The sequence below is a fragment of the Oryctolagus cuniculus genome, chromosome 1 (assembly GCF_051225735.1).
Source record: "Oryctolagus cuniculus isolate XC-2025 breed Fujian yellow rabbit chromosome 1, ASM5122573v1, whole genome shotgun sequence".
In the NCBI taxonomy this organism is placed as follows: Eukaryota; Metazoa; Chordata; class Mammalia; order Lagomorpha; family Leporidae; genus Oryctolagus; species Oryctolagus cuniculus.
In genome coordinates this window covers 155,374,500-155,388,272 of record NC_142867.1, presented here as the reverse complement: position 1 = coordinate 155,388,272, position 13,773 = coordinate 155,374,500, and the positions used below count along the sequence as shown (strand labels likewise).

The window sequence follows — 13,773 nt, the reverse complement described above, 5'->3', positions numbered from 1 at the left end:
GTTGCCCCTCTTCCAGGCCAGCTCTCTGCTGTGGCCCGAGAAGGCAGTGGAGGATGGCCTAAGTGCTAGGGCCCTGCACCCGCATGGGAGACCAGGAGAAGCACCTGGCTCCTGCCTTCGGATCAGCGCGGTGTGCCGGCCACAGCGCACCGGCCGTGGCGGCCATTGGAGGGTGAACCAACAGCAAAAAGGAAGACCTTTCTCTCTCTCTCTCTCACTATCCACTCTGTCAAAAAAAAAAAAAAAAAAAAAAAAAAAAAAAGCAACGTGGTAACAGAAATTTCTAAATGCAGATATTGCCACATAGCTCTTTTTGTGTACTGAGTTATAAGCAAAAAATGAGTTACTAGCAACTTGTAAGCATTAAAGAATACATTGAATATAATACATTTTGTTTCAGAGAGCAACAGTATGTTTTATTATTTATACCAACTTCCTTCCAAAAGGTTTTTGAGGTGACCAAACTCCTCCACTTTAAAAACATAATGAAACAAACCATCAAAAAGCATTATTTCCAGAGGACCAAGCCAAACTATGCATCTGCATGGAGTTCACATTCTAATGCTTAAAACTATCTGCAGCAGAACTTTGAAAATACAACAATACAGAACAGCAACAAAGACAACTGAAGACTAGAAAACTTTACCCCAAAGATTTTAGTCAAAAGTTCTCTGGTTTTCTGATTATGTTTTACAGAAATCATGCCTAGTTGGAGAAGCAGTAGGTCATAGCAGAGAAAGGAGCGGACAAGTTAGGACAAGGATTCATGATTTTTTATTGCCCCTTGACTAAGAACAGTCTGCTCATTTGCAGCTCAACTTACTGGATATATAAAAATCTAACCTGTTTACCTCATTGTACTGAGAAAGGAACAAGAGAAACCATCACTATGGTCAATGTGTTAAGCCAGTGCTTGCGACATCAGCATGCCACATCTGAAAGCCGGTTTGAGTCCTGGCTGCTCTGCTTCCAATCCAGCTTCCTGCTAATGTGCCTGGGAAGGCCGCAGAAAATGGCTGAAGTCCTTGGGCTCTGCCACCTACATGGGAGACCAGGATGGAATTCCTGGCTCCTGGCTTTGGTCTGCCCCAGACCCGGCTGTTCCAGCCATTTGGGGAGTGAACCAGCAGATGGATGTTCTCTCTGTGTCTCTCTCTGTTACTCTGGCTTTCAAATAAACAAATAAATAGATCTTTTTAAAAAATAAAGTAAAAGGAACAGAGCGTTACTGAAAATTTAACCTCTCATTTCCACCACTAAAATCTGCTACTACTACTGCTGTATTCCCTAAGTGCTCTCGACAAGTACCAAGTATACAAGTTAGAATCCAGGGCATAATCTTTTTAGATTGATTAAATAATTAATTTAAAAGGCAGAGCAACAGAAAGATAGGAAGAGACAGAGAGGGGCCTTCCATCCACTGGTTTATCGCTCAAATGGCTGCCAACAACCAGGGCTGGACTAAGCCAAAGCAAGGATCCAGGAATTCCATCTTGGTCTCCCACATAGGTGGTAGGAGCCCAGGTACTTGGGCCACCATCCACTGCCTTCCTAGGCATATCAGCAAGAAACTGGACCAGAAGCAGAGCAGCCAGGACTTGAATCAGCACTCCTGGCGCCAAAAGCTGCAGCTTAACCCACTGTGCCACAATGCCAGCCCCAAAGGCGTTCTTCTCGATTTCCTTCAATCCTCACTTTCCCTTCCAAGAACCATGAAGACCTTCTGATTCCACCTCTGAAACATCTCTTGCATCTGCTCAATTCTCTGCATCTACAATGCCTCTACTTTATTTAATGTCAACACAAGTCACTATAACCTCTTGCCTAGATTGCCTTCCTGGTCATTCTACCTCCAATTATTTCTTCTCTGTTAAAGTCAATAATCATCTTGAAATGAATAAGTGAACAGTCATTCTCCCCTAAAACCTGCCAGTGGTTTTCCACTGTCTCTAGGACAAAGCTTAGAAGCCCTTTACAAGGTTCACAATCCACCACATGACACACCTTGACTGCTCCCTCTCCTGCCTCACCTCTTCTCCCTCCTTATCTCAATCTCTACTTTCCACATTTAATGAACTACTTTGAAGTCTCTGAATTCACCTCCAAGTATTGTCTACATGCTGTTTCTTCAGCCCCGGACACGCTCTACTTCTTCCTTTCTCCACCAATTTAGATCTCATGGCTTCTGGAAAGTGTTTCTGGAAACTCTCAAATGTGAATCAACTTCCCCTTTCACATGCGCTGAGCTCCACTGCACTGCACTGTCATGGCTGTTTAGACCTACCATACACCATGCCTCTGAAAACACTACAGTGTCCCCAGAGCCTACTTGGACACATGTGTAAGCATTTCACCAGTGTTTGCTAAAACATAGCCCAAAAAACAAAAGCATTCCATGAGAGAAAAAGAAAATGTTTTGTGACCATAAATATTTGATAAGCATATACAAATATTCTAACTCCAGAAGAGATATTTTTAATCTATTTTTTAAAGATTCATTTTTATTTATTTGAGAGGCAGAGTTAGAGAGAGGAAAGGAGAGACAGGGAGGGAGGGAAGGAGGGTGAGAGAGAGAGCTTCCATCCATTGGTTCACTCGCCAAATGGTCATAAAGGCTGGGGCTGAACCAGGTGAAAACCAGAAGCCCAGAGCTTCTTCCAGGTCTCCTACATGGGCGCTGCAGCCAAGCACTTGGGCCATCCTCCACTGCTCTCCCAGATGCATTAGCAGAGACCTGGATCACAAGTGGAGAAGTCAGATCTCAAACCGGCATCGTATGGGATGCCGGTATGCATGGCAGCTGATTAACCCACTATACCACAATGCCGCCCTAAGATCAACTATTTATTGTTCCCCTAGATATATCTGGCCAAGAGTTTTCTCTGAAGGTATCAAAAACTTTATTACATAGGATATTTTGTGAGATTGTTTTTCCAAGATATTTCTACCCATTGTCACTTAATAATGCTCTCTGCCTTTATCTTTGATCTTAAGGTTTTTATCTTAATACTTTAGTTTTATTTTAATTCAAAATTTAGGGGCTGGCACTGTGGCGCAGCGGGTTAACACCCTGGCCTAACGCACGGGCATCCCATATGGGCGCTGGTTTGAGACCCAGCTGCTCCACTTCTGATCCAGCTCTCTGCTATGGCCTGGGAAAGCAGAAGATGGCCCAAATCCCTGGGCCCCTGCACCCACGTGGGAGACCTGGAAGAAGCTCCTGGCTCCTGGCTTCAGATCTGCACAGTTCCAGCTGTTGCAGCCAATTGGGGAGTGAACCATCGGATGAAAGACCTCTCTCTCTCTCTCTCTCTCTTTGCCTCTCCTCTCTCTGTGGAACTCTGACTTGCAAATAAATAAATGTTTCTTTTTTTAAAAAAAGATTTATTTATTTATTTATTTGAAAATCAGAGTTCCACAGAGAGAGGAGAGGCAGAGAGAGAGAGAGGTCTTCCATCCAATGGTTCACTACCCAGATGGCCGCAACAGTCGGAGCTGCACCGATCCAAAGCCAGGAGCCAGGAGCTTCCTCCAGGTCTCCCATGTGGGTGCAGGGGCCCAAGGACTTGGGCCATCCTCCACTGCTATCCCAGGCCACAGTAGAGAGCTGGATCGGAAGTGGAGCGGCCGGGTCTCAAACCGGTGCACATATGGGATGCCGTCGCTTCAGGCCAGAGCATTAACCCGCTGCGCCACAGCACCAGCCCCGCAAATAAATAAATAAATTTTAAAAAAATTAAAAACTGATACTTTTATTTCAATCTTTAAGTTAAATTTTTTTTTAATTTTCATTTTATTTGAAAGGTAGAGACACAGAGAGATCTTCTATCCACTGGTCCACTCTCCAGATGTCCACAATAGCCAGGGCTGGACAAGGCTGAAGCAAGAAACCTGAAACTCAATTTGGTTCTCCCACATTGGTAGCATGGACTCAACTACTTGAGCTGCCTCCACGTGCTGCCTCCCAGGATACATATTAACAGGAAACTGGTAACAGAACTAGAGCCAGGACTTGAACTCAGGAATTCCAATATAAAATGAAGGCATCTCAAGTGGCATCCTAACCATTATGCTAAACAACCTCCCCATAACCTTAACATTTTTAATTTAAAGAAAAAATGTTTGAGCCATTAATTTAAAAAATTTTGAAAATCTTAGAGGTTTTTTATCATAATGTAAAGATTTGCTCCAAACCAATTTCTCATTCAGAAAAAAATCGCATCCTGAATAGCTAATTCCATTACAACCCTAGGAGGAAAACAAGCTGTTTTCATAGAATGAGAGTGGGCCAGGAAGTTGAGACTCAGCCACCTGTCAGTGGGATACCAACAATCCTGTGAGCAATGGAACTTGGCAGACAAAAACATCGTACCCTGGGCTAAAATGCCCCCATTCTGTTTCTTGCTGCAGCACTTGACAGTCCAAGCCCCAGCGCTGTTGTTTAGAGACTGAGTGTCCCTTCACTGCAGTTCAGGAAGGAAAGGGGAGCACAGCTACACACAGTGCCTCTCTCCAAGGCACTGATGAACCAGACCACAGAGCGGGTTTCCTTTTCCTCTGGGTTCTGATTATTACGAAGTTTCTTCTGTATTTAATTTCCTCTGATATTATAAGATGAGAAGAATTATTTTCTATCCATAAGGAAGAGACCTTGAAATGACTCCAGAAGGCAATTATAGGAGGAACTAAACAAAAAAAAAAAAAGCTTTTCTTAAGTATGTGTCACTCAAATGCTCATAACATTTGGTGATTGCATTATAAAGAGGAATACTTGACCTTATCCACCTCCAGATGCAACCTAGGCCGTAAAAAAATAAAACAATTTTTAAAAACCCACAAATCATTATCCGTAGGTCAGAGAACAAAAGTGGTACCATACTGGAGCCCCAGTGTTCTCCTCCATGGGCCTTCACAGCAGATCTTCCCTCCCACTGAATGAAAGGGCACACCTTGCCACCAACAGCACAGGCTCTGAGCAGACCTTGAAGGGCCCTCTCTAGGTGCATGGTTTCTGGTCCTTCATCTATCAGCCCTGCTCTTAGCTGGATATTTGCTAACCCCAAGTGCCTGCCATTCCAACAAGACGCAGTTTCTATTTAAAATGTTTCTAAGATAAGAGTGCTTCCCAAGAAGGCTTTCCTTCAGAGCAGTGGAACATGGCCCAAGTGCTGGGCCCCTGCACCCACGTGGGAGACCTGGAAGACGCTCCTAGTTCCTGGTTTTGGCCCACCACAGCCCTGCCTCTTGTAGACATCTGGAGAGTGAACCAGCAGATGAAAGATCTCTCTCTCTCTCTCTCTCGATCTCTCTCTCTCCGTGTGTGTGTGTGAGTCTCCCTCTAACTCTGCCTTTCAAATAAATAAATAAGCTGACGCTGTGGCATAGTAGGCTAAGCCTCTGCCTGCAGTGTCGGCATCCCATCTGGGCACCAGTTCAAGACCCGGCTGTTCCTCTTCTGATCCAGCTCTTGGCTATGGCCTGCGAAAGCAGTGGAAGATGGCCCAAGTGCTTGGGCCCCTGCACCCATGTGGGAGACCTGGAGGAAGCTCCTGGCTCCTGGCTTTGGTTCAGCCCAGCTCTGGTAGTTGCAGCCATTTGAGGAGTTAACGAGAGGATGGAAGACCTTTCTCTCTGTCTCTCCCTCTGTCTGTAATGCTCGGTCTCAAAATAAATAATTTTAAAAATCATTTAAAGGGGCCAGCACTGTGGCATAGTGGGTAAAGGTGCCGCCTGCAGCGCCAGCATCCCATATGGGCGCCGCTTCGAGTCCCAGCTGCTCCACTCCGAGCCAGCTCTCTGCTAATGGCCTGTGAAAGCAGAAGATGGCCCAAGTCCTTGGGCCCCTGCACCTGCATGAGAGACCCAGAAGAAGCTCCTGGTTCCTGGCTTTGGATCGGCGCAGCTCCAACCGTTGCTGCCATCTGGGGAAATGAACCAGTGGATGCAAGACCTCTGTCTCTCTATCTGTGCCTCTCCATAACTCTGACTTTCAAATAAATAAATAAATCTTAAAAAAAAAAAAAAGCTGCCTCTTGGGCCAGTGTTATAGTGTAATAGATTAAGCCACTGTCTGCAATGCTGGCATCCCATATGTACACTGGTTTGAATTCCCACATCTCCACTAGTTTGAATTCCAGCACCTGGGAAAGCAGCAGATGGCCCAAGTCCTTGGGCTTCTGCACCCATGTAGGAGAGTCGGACTGAAGCTCCTGACTCCTGGCTTTAACCTGGCCCAACCCTGGCCATTGCAGCCACCTGGGGAGTGAATCAGTGGATGGAAGATCTTTCTCCCTTTCTGTCTCTCTATCACTATCTATCTCTTCCTCTCTCTCTGTAACTCTTTCAAAATAAATAAATCTTAAAAAAAAAAAGCGCTAACTCTTTCTTCTATGTAGGAATGAAAAATCCAATCTATGAAGCCTAATGCCAATTCATGATTCCCTCTTTGCTTCCCTTTCTTCAGGCTGTCCTAAAAACCCCAGCTAGGATTTTAAATGTTGAGACTTTGGGCTCTCCTCTCTAGTTCAATCCAACAATATCTACTTGTTTGACCTTGCGGTCAAAGAGCAAAACTGCCTGATGGAAGGGCCAAGCTCCTTTAGTTCAGATAAGAACAGAGAATGAGGCTTGGTTTAGTTTGTTTTATTTTAAAATCCCTCTAAATTAGACACTAACAGTGGTGACAAAGGTTAGAAAAGATTAGCTGTTTTAGGTCAAGGATCTGTGAAGTACTCTGTGAACCTAAATTCATCTAGGAGGAAAATTGTCTCTCCTTTGCAGATTACAGGATTCAAAGTACAAAAGCCTGTTGACCTTTTAAAAGATCAGTGGAGGTCTACTTTCTCCAGAAAGAAGGAAGATGCTTTCATATTCAAAGTCCAACCCAAAGTCATTAACATTAACAGCTCTCGCTATGGACCCACCGCCCAATGCGAAGCACTTTAACTCAATCAGCCAGGGAGTACCTGGAGCCAGTTATTATCCCCACACGATGAATGAGGATAGTGAGTCCTAGAGAGGTTGAATAATTTGCTCAGGAAAAAAAAAAAAAAGTGACACAAGGATTAATGGATAGGCAGTCTGACTTGAGTACAAGCAGTTAGCACCTTCACTTCACCATCACTTTATCTGCAAGACTTGTGCTAATACCAATTCCTGAAGCAGTATGGTGTTTTAGAGTTTGCAAGTCATTTTTCTACATATCTGATCATTACAGGAATCCTATGAAGTCTTAGGTAGATAGTAATCAATGAAGTCAAGCACATAAATGCCCAGAAAACCCCTGCCACATAGCAGGTTTGTGGGAATACTGACACCCAAACAGAAATTGGAAGGGTCACGAGCCAACTGTGATGTGGACATGAATACATATATTTTTCAAGAGCAAATCACAAGAGCTTAATAAAGTGCCATGCAAAGGATCTGAATAGACAATTCTCCAAAGAAGATATACAAATAGACAATACACATAAGAAAAGATGCTCAGAATCATTAGACATTAGGGAAATCAAAATGATGAATACTTTTAAACATATTAGGATGTTTAAGATTTAAAAAAAAAGTCAGACAATGCAAAGGGGGAAGAGAAATTGGAAATATCAGAAATTGCTGGTAGGAATAAAAAATGGTACAACTGCTTTGGAAAAAAGCTGGGCAGTTCCTCAAAAGGTTAAACACAGAGTTACATACCACCCAGCAATTTCACTCCTAGCTGGCCAGTCAGGAGAAACAAAAACATGTCCATAGGAAAACTTGTACACAAATATTCCTAACAGCCAAAAAGTAGAAACAACCCAAATATCCATCAACTGATTAATGGGCAAGTAAATTATGATGCATCCATGCAATTGAATATAAGAGTGTCATGACAGTTAAGAGAAGTAGACTTTATTGGGGGGATGATAAATGTTTTTAAATTGACTCTGATGGGCCGGCGCCGCGGCTCACTAGGCTAATCCTCTGCCTTGCGGCACTGGCACACTGGGTTCTAGTCCCGGTCGGGGCACCAGATTCTTTCCCGGTTGCCCCTCTTCCAGGCCAGCTCTCTGCTGTGGCCCGGGAGTGCAGTGGAGGATGGCCCAAGTGCTTGGGCCCTGCACCCCATGGGAGACCAGGAGAAGCACCTGGCTCCTGCCATCGGATCAGCGTGGTGCGCCGGCCGTGACGGTCATTGGAGGGTGAACCAACGGCAAAAGGAAGACCTTTGTCTCTCTCTCTCTCACTGTCCACTCTGCCTGTCAAAAAAAAAAAAATTGACTCTGATGATGGGTGCACACTTCTGTGAATATATCAGGGTATTTCAAAAAGTTCTTGGAAAATGGAATTAACAGGGGCTGGCGCTGCGGCACACCAGGTTAACGCCCTGGCCTAGCGCACCGGCATCCCATTTGGGCGCCGGTTCGAGATAGAAGATCTCTTGCTCTCTTTCTCTCTCTCGCTCTCTGCCTCTCCTCTCTCTGTGTAACTCTTTCAAATAAATAAATAAATCTTAAAATGAAATTAACAGATGAGTTTATTTGGGAGCAAAAAAAGTTTGAAATCTACACATAGCTTTTTCATAATACATATTTCCATGAACTTTTTGTTTTTTATTTATTTATTTTTTTTTGACAGGCAGAGTGGACAGTGAGAGAGAGAGACAGAGAGAAAGGTCTTCCTTTGCCGTTGGTTCACCCTCCAATGGCCGCCGCGGCCGGTGTGCTGCGGCCTGTGCACCGCGCTGATCCAATGGCAGGAGCCAGGTACTTCTCCTGGTCTCCCATGGGGTGCAGGGCCCAAGTACTTGGGCCATCCTCCACTGCACTCCCAGGCCATAGCAGAGAGCTGGACTGGAAGAGGGGCAACCGGGACAGAATCTGGCGCCCCAACCGGGACTAGAACCCGGTGTGCCAGCGCTGCTAGGCGGAGGATTAGCCCAGTGGGCCGCGGCACCGGTCCTCCATGAACTTTTTGAAGAGCTCCCATATGCAAGGATTTCAATTTCCCTGCACCAAAATATATGTATCTTTTAATTCCATCTTCCATAAACATTTTGAAGTACCTCGTACTAAAAACCATTGAATTTCACACTTCAAATGGGTGAATTATATGACTTGTGAATTCAGTACAGTTGTTAAACTTTTCCACAAAAAGGAGGGGAGGGGGCACAAACAGAAAGAAAAAACCCACAGTAGAAAAAAATCAATATAAATAAGTAAATAACAGCATACAGGCAGAAATAAGACATCAGATGTGTTTTGTTCATCATACACTTTTTTTGAAACATTTTAAAAAATATTATTTATTTATTTATTTTTAATTTGAAACTCAGAGAGAGATTTTCTGTCTACTAGCTCATTTCCCAAATATCCACAACAGCCAGGGCTGGGCCAGGTTGAAGCCAAGAGCCAGGAACTCAATCCGGGTCTCCCACATGAGTGGCAGAGACCCACTGTCTCCCAAGGTGCACAATAGCAGGAAATTGGATCAGAATTAGAGCCAGGACTCAAACCCAAGCCATGGATACAAGATACGGACTTAGGGCCGGTGCTGTAGCGCAGCAGGTTAACACCCTGGCCTAAAGCGCCAGCATCCCATATGGGCGCCAGTTGGAGTCCCGGCTGCTCCACTTCTGATCCAGCTCTCTGCTATGGCCTGGGAAAGCAGTAGAAGATGGCTCAAGTCCTTGGGCCCCTGTACTCACGTGGGAGATTCGGAAGAAGCTCCTGGTTTCGGATCAGCACAGCTCTGGCCATTGTGGCCAATTGGGGAGTAAATGAACCATCGAATGGAAGACCTCTCTCTCTCTACTTCTCCTCTCTCTGTATAACTCTTTCAAATATGGTTTTAAAAATCTTTTGAATCAACTGGCAAAATTGAAAAACTAAAACACATCCCATTAGAGAAAGAATGACTGGGGCCAGTGCCATGGCTTAACAGATAAAGCTGCTGCCTGCAGTGCCGGCATCCCATATGGGCACCAGTTCAAGACCCGGCTGTTCCTCTTCCAATCCAGCTCCCTGCTAATGTGCCTGGGAAAGCAGCAGAAGATGGTCCAGGTCCTTAGGTCCCTGTATCCACATGGGAGACCTGGAAGAAGCTCCTGGCTCCTGGCTTTAGATCAGCCCAGCTCTGGCTGTTGCAGCCATTTGGGGAGTGAGCCAGCAGATGGAAGATCAATTTCTCTCTCCGTCTCTCTCCCTTTCTCTCTGCCTCTCCTTCTCTGCGGCTCTGACTTTCAAACAAATAAATAAATCAGAAAGAAGGAAAGGAAGAAAGGGAGGGAGGGAAGGAGGGAGGGAGGGAGGAAGGAAAGAAAGGAAGGAAGGAGGGAGGGAGAGTCTGTCTATATTTTCTTTAACAAAGAATAAAGGAGGAAAGAGGAAGAGAAGGGAGGAGATGGAAGAAAAGAAATCTGGCACACTTGCCTGGGACTGAGGCCAGCAGAGTTACAGTTCTTAGAAAGAGAAGGCCAGCAAATGGAGGCATTTTCCTTATAGATAAGGGAATTGAGATAACTTTCATGAGGCCAGGAAGGCATACAGCTAGCAATAAAAGTATGTTCTCTGACTCAGTTCCTTTCAATCCTCTTCTTTTCCCCTGCTAATATTTCTAGAGAATTTTTCTAGAATAATTCTAGAGAATTCCCAGTATCTGGATTCTTTTTCATTCCCAACAGGTGAAAAAGGAAAGATCATGATATACATTTCAAATACAGCATAAGATTTTCAGACTCTATGACCTAACCACAAGAAAAAAGCTTTGCCAAGACCGAACTCTCTTTGGTCTTCATGGGCAATTTGTGCACGTCTTTCTGGCCCATACACAGGTACACCCCAACACTAGGGAGTATGAAGGAGAATGTTAAATGTGCACATAAGGGGAGCTGGCGCTGTGTCATAGTGAGTAAAGCTGTCATCTGCAGTGCCTGCACCCCATATGGGTGCCGGTTCAAGTCCCGGCTGCTCCACTTCCAATCCAGGTCTCTGCTATGGCCTGGGAAAGCAGTAGAAGATGGCCCAAGTGCTTGGGCCCCTGCACCCATGTGGGAGACCTGGAGGAAGCTCCTGCTCCTGGCTCCTGGCTTCAGATCAGCCAAGCTCCAGCTGTTGCAGACATTTGCAAAGTGAACCAGCAGATAGAAGACCTCTTTCTCTCTCTCTCTCTCTGCCTCTGCGTCTCTCTAACTCTGCCTTTCAAATAAGTAAACAAATCTTTTCTTAAAAAATTTGCACATAGGGTGGTAGTGATCCCAAGAAACAGTGTGTTTCCTCCAAGGTCACCCAGCACACCTGCCACAAAAAGCACAAATTTCTGACAAACAGGAATGTTTCCTGCCCCAGGCCATGTGCTCTGCTCAGAATGGACTATCTATAAAGATCTCCTAGTTCAAATCAGTCAAACAAGGGGAGCACTTCAGTTGCCCAGTTATTCATCCCACTGGGCTTTGAGTCTGCCTAGGAGGAAATTCTGTGTGATGACCACAGAGTTGAGAGAGTAGTGGAAGAATAAAGAACAATGAAGTGCACCAGGTTAGTCTCACCAGTCAAAACACAAAGCACAGCTGGAATCCTGGGCTATCTGGCCGCCATCCGGTTCTGGACTGTTTGGAGAAGATCTGGAGGCAGCAGGAGGCGGAGGACCTATCTGCATTATATTAGGGCTGTGAACCCAAGGGAGCAGGGACAATGCAGGGTGACCACCGCAGCTGGGGGCAGCACTGTACATTATCCTGGGCAAAGTCTTCATTTCCACTGAAGATGTACTGACAAGATGAAATGACTACTTCTCACTGCTTCCAACTGCCTTATCGGTTGTGGCATTCTTAAGTAGTCTTGGAGTTTATCTATTCTAAATAACTGAGAAACCTCTTCCCAGAGATACGGAAATGCAACACTCATCAAAACAGTATTGGGCTGCCGCCAACAAGGGAGGCTTAGAAAATGCATGCTAGGTACCAAGTCAAGCCAAAAAAAGTTTCCAGGGGCACTCTGTTGCCAGAGCTGGAAAAGCTAAATCCAAGAGCCCAGAATTCCACCTAGCTCCTCTTGGGGGTGGCAGGAACCCAATCACTTCAGCCATTATCTGCTGCCAGTCAGGGTGTATATTAGCCAGAAGCTGGAATCAGGAGTAGAACTGGGACTTCAATCCAGGCAGTCTGATATGGGAAGCAGGCATCCCAAAAGCATTTTAATCCTTATGCCAAATGCTGGCCCTGTCTTAACCATTTTTAAGTGCACAGTGTTAAGTACATTAGCATTGTTGCACAATCATTTTCCAGAACCTTTTCATCTTGCAAAACTGAAACTCTATAACCATTAAACAACTCCCCATTTCCCACTCTTGAACCTTGGCAACACCAATGACTCTGATTTCCTTAAATACCTCATAAATGGAATCATACAGTATTTGTCTTTTTGTGACTGGCTTATTTCATTTAGCGAGGTGTCATAAATGTTAGTCTATTTTGTAGTATGTGTCAGAATTCAATTTTCTTTTTGCAGTTGAATATATAACATTTATATTTTTACTTATTATTTATAATTATTTATATATCACATTTATATATATCACATTTTATCTATCTCTACAGCTCTTTGGCACAGCTGTGTTGGTCTACTGACACACAAAGTATGGAGCTCAATTTTTAATGGTTATGATTTTACACCAAGAGAGACTGAGGTTTGATTGTATGATGTTTGTAACGTAGGAAAGGAAAATCAAACTAAAACTGAAGCTGAGCCAATTTTCTCAAGAAGCAGCTCACCATCCCTCTGTATCTCAAAAAATAAAAGTTTTGTTCACTGTATATTCTCAGTTTCTGAAACTGGGCTTAGAACATAGTTGGCACTCAGTAACTATGGGTTGAGTGATTCTAGAAGAGTGACTGGTCACAAGAAAATGCTGTGTGTATGCTCGTGATTGTTCCTGCTCGTCTGAGCATTCGATTCCAGAAAGCATCAATGTGTACTGACATAGAATAAGCTACAGGAATCATTGGTACGTGACTCAAACTATAGATCAATGCATATGGTAGCATTCCATTTATGTAAAAACAGATGCACAAATCAGAACCATAAATGCGTTTGTATAAAAACACACCTAAATAATAAGCTGCATCCCAAATGTCACTAGCCCCCGGTGAGAAACAGAAGAAAAGGCCAAACAGACTCTTCCAGTCAAGTTCAGGTGCCAATCAAGCCAAAATATCTCATGCTTTATAGGCATGGAAAAATGCAGAGCAGATGACAAAATCAAACAGCCACATTTGTGCAGTGGGGATACGACATCTAAGAACCCGTTTCCCACTTTGGCATCCACACATGATCACAGTCATGTGTGTGCTGGAACATCCTTGCTCTCAACGTTTTAAAGCACTGACCCGGGTTCCAATCTCAATTATAAATAGTATTATTCCGTTTCTCCCGCCGAAGCAAAGAGGTGAAGTAACTTGCTCAGGAGCATAAGCAGTGATGGAGCTAGGATACTAACAGGCTGCCAGGCTCCAGCCTGCACGCTCCTATCCACCAGGGCAGGCGGAAGCGAGCTCTCACTCCTCAAGCTTCCCGCGCTAGGCCTGGGCACCCCGCGCTCCGTCAGCCGTACTCACTCAGACCCAGGTTTGCGAGTCCTGCCAAGGCAGGTAAGCGACAGCCGCGCGAGGCTTGGCCGCCTTAGCACGGGGCAAGGCCAGGCAGCTCTGCACTCCCGTCCCCTGCCTCAGCGAGCTACTCCTCTCCCCGGCGCGGCCCGCCCGCTCCCGGCAGCCGGGGGCGCGCGCCCTCCCCAAGCCCG

At 45.0% G+C, this 13,773-nt stretch overlaps 1 protein-coding gene and 1 long non-coding RNA gene across 6 annotated transcripts in view; one reads left to right on the top strand and one right to left on the bottom strand.

The window, feature by feature from the left end:
* TRPM6 (transient receptor potential cation channel subfamily M member 6) overlaps positions 1 to 13,773 on the bottom strand; it is a 177,741-nt gene that overhangs the window by 132,324 nt on the left and 31,644 nt on the right. The gene's annotated exons all lie outside the window — the stretch shown is intronic.
* The window catches only part of LOC103348271 (uncharacterized), a 34,310-nt gene continuing 33,110 nt past the window's right edge, over positions 12,574 to 13,773 (top strand). The window contains exon 1 of one of the 2 annotated variants that reach the window (XR_516703.4): positions 12,574 to 13,621. This is a non-coding gene — a long non-coding RNA (uncharacterized LOC103348271). The remainder of the gene's footprint in view (positions 13,622 to 13,773) is intronic. The other variant, XR_016236721.1, reaches the window with a different exon arrangement.